Consider the following 3,382-nt stretch of genomic DNA (forward strand, 5'->3'; position numbering starts at 1 on the left):
GACATTAGAAAGAAGGTTAGGTTTTAAGTTACTATTATTAGGTTTATTCATTATTAAGCCTATTATGAGAACTTTATTTATTGGTTGTACTTGTTTGTTTATTCAACAGGGACAATACTGAAACACATGGAAGGACAAATGCAACATTGAATGTTCACATCTTTCTTGTGTTTAAGCCATTGTTTCTCTTGGACATAATACATCCATGTGTGCTGTGGAACAAAAGAATCAAGAGGATATGTTATTCTTGGACTCTACGTGTTGTGTGGACAGTAAAGTCGACCACATCAACACCCAGCACACTGTGCCCTCGTCATGGGGATGAATGCAGCCTTTTTTTTCCCCTCTAGTGGGCGGGACAGTCCCCTTTTTTTCCCCACTGCGTGATTCTTATGAATACATTTTCAAGCAGGCCCGACATGCAGCAGTTTCCATGGTTACCAGAGACACGCCAACGTTTTACAAGTGCAGGGTATTGGGAAGGAAGGGAGGTAGGCTACATGGGGACAACTGTGTGTGAGTGTGGTGAAGAGGAGGAGGAGGAGGAGGAGGAGGAGGAGGAGGAGGAGGAGGAGGAATGATGTTGCCGCACTTCCCGTCTTGATATCCTGTTTCCTGTTTCCTCTCCTGAGTGGAGGGGAGTATCTGTTCATTCTCCATCTGTCTTGTTATAATATACTGCCTTATCAGCCTCAGTGCATGTCTGTGGAACATGCAGCACAGAGCATATTTCCCCTTTAAATAGACTCTTAATTGCGGCAGAAATCATTTGCAGATATCAGCGCGAGGTTTTGGGTAACAGACCCCTCGCTGTTTAGGTAGCTCCCTCGCCCTCCTGTTCACGGGTGTAATTATCTGTGATAATAAATTCTTTCCTTTTTTTTTTGGACACAAACAGATGAATGCCATACCCCCTGCTCGCACTGATCAGGATGAAAGAAAAGGAAAGGAGGGGAGAATAAGATAAGAGAGGAAGAAGGGGTTAGAGAGAGAGAAGCATGAGCAAAACTCAACAGGGGAATGAAAATGGTGAAATATTCATAAGAGAGAGAAAAAGAGAGGCGAGCAGAAAAGAAAGAGACAATGAGTCAGACACAGTGCATGCATGTGTGTATGAGTGAGTATTATTCCTAATATCAGGCCCTTACATATCAAACATTTTCTTTTATCTGCAGTGTCAGTTTAAGCCTGCTACTAATTTCCATAGACAAGAGCATCTACTACAGGAAGATATTTATTTATGTGTGTGTGTGTGTGTGTGTGTGTGTGTGTGTGTGTGTGTGTGTGTGTGTGTGTGTGTGTGTGTGTGTGCGTGCGTGCGTGCGTGCGTGCGTGCGTGTGTGTGTGTGTGTGTGTGTGAAGCTCAGTTTATTGCCTGAAGGCAGAACAGGACAGAAGGTGTGTTGGAACAGATCTTTAAAAAAGATCAATGTTATACAACCTGTTTCTTTTTAAAATACGTGGAGTGGGTTTGATTACTGCATTTTGATTTCACATAAATGTTATCATATGCTGCCCTCATCTGGCCTGTAGCTGACACTACTGCACTGTTAAAGATGGTGCTGCCTCGTCTCTGTAGGTGCAGAGAGGGGGGATCATAATGATGCATTGTTGTGTCTGTCGTTTTGTTAGAGGTGTACTAAAATAAAACAGACGTTGTGTTTAGCTTCATTGTGCTTCTACTGTGCATTTATTGTATTTAACTGATCACCTTAGATTTTCAGTTGACTTTTAAGAAACATGTTAGTTATTTCCAGGAAAGAAACATTGTAAAACTACACTTCCTCTTCTGACCTTTCCAACCTCTAAAACAAATAATCCAGTCTTTTGTCTCCTCTCATCCTGATCATTGTAATGGAACGTCTTGTTGTTTCAGCCAAAAAAACAGTGCCACCATTACAGTATTTTCTAAATTATGCTGCATGATTACATAAGAGTCTACAGAGGTGCCATATCGCTGGCTTCCGGGTAAATTTAGGATTGAATTCAAAATACTTCTAATGACTTTTAGGGCCGAACACGAGTCCAACATATATCATGAAATTGCTGCCAAACAGGGATTTTAATCAGAAATACTGAGGTAAATCCTAGATGAGCCTTTTCGGCCTGGTTTAATTGTAAAAATGAAACTATTTGATCATTTCCGGACACATAGTTTTAAAAAGGGAATTAATTTAAAGGCTCGAAAAAGTGCAAACATAGCTGTAAAGAAAGCAGGTTAATAGGCTGACATACATCATGTTAATCTTATTTTAATAATCACATATGTGACCTTTTTTTTTAAAAGTTGATTTGATTTGATTTTATTAGGATCCTCATTAGCTGATGCAGAACATCAGCTACTCTTCCTGGGGAAGATTGTGATGTGGTCAGTGATTATAACCCTAGTAAAATTCCGACTAAAATTTTAAATTTACACAAGGCAACAGGTTTCTAAATCTCCCACATTCCCAAAAATGGGAGGATATGACCTCAGTTTTCTCTAGCTTTGGGCCTGCATATACACCCACTAGGCGTCTCAGGTCATTAGAACAACGTCTCTGGGTTCTACTAACTTTGGTGTGCATTTATAGCCCGGCTGTTTAGGTGCCTCTTTAAATAAGAAGTCATGTCTGGTGATGAATACAATACAAATCTTTGAGTCTTGACAGCAGTCGTCTCCAGACATAATTTCAAATTGTTTTACAGAGTTCAAAATACTCAAAAGTGAATAAAAAAAAGAATATTCCATATGAAAAACAAAAGATTATTCAAGATTTTCTGTGAGAGCATGCAGTTGGGTCTTTCCGTGTGTATGTGTGCGTTTACATACACGTGCCACATACATTTCTATGGACATATCTCAACAACACACAAATTGAAACAATGACCCACATTAAAATCCAAAACCAAAGGTGACGGTTAGCCTAACCCAGCTTGTCAACTGCAGTGATTTCTCTGCTCCACCCTGGTAAGAACAAGGACGGAGGTGTTGCTGGTTTGACTGGTCTGTAGATCAGCTAACAATAGCCATTCATGTAAAGAAGTTGTTTTAGCAGCAGTTTCACACTCCCTCTGAGCTCTGCGCTCTGTTCACATGTAAAAGCCGAAAACCTGATGTTGAGACAGATAGAAGAAAATCGAGACTAAAGCAATTTTACTGCTTTACTGTTATCAAACTGTTAATCAACTACATAGATTATTAAGATTCCAACGCTTAATAATGTAAAATTATTATCAAGTAGAGTTAAAAATTTGAGATTAATGTTAGTACATATTTTTTTTAAATTAATAATTTTCTCAATTATATTTTCTGCATTTGCAAAATAAACTCAACCAAAATAACTCATCTCTAGCTAAAAGACCTGTTTTTAGTTTTTTTCTCTACTGTACCTATGGATTA

Source organism: Sander lucioperca, chromosome 18 (assembly GCF_008315115.2).
Source record: "Sander lucioperca isolate FBNREF2018 chromosome 18, SLUC_FBN_1.2, whole genome shotgun sequence".
Lineage (NCBI taxonomy): Eukaryota > Metazoa > Chordata > Actinopteri > Perciformes > Percidae > Sander > Sander lucioperca.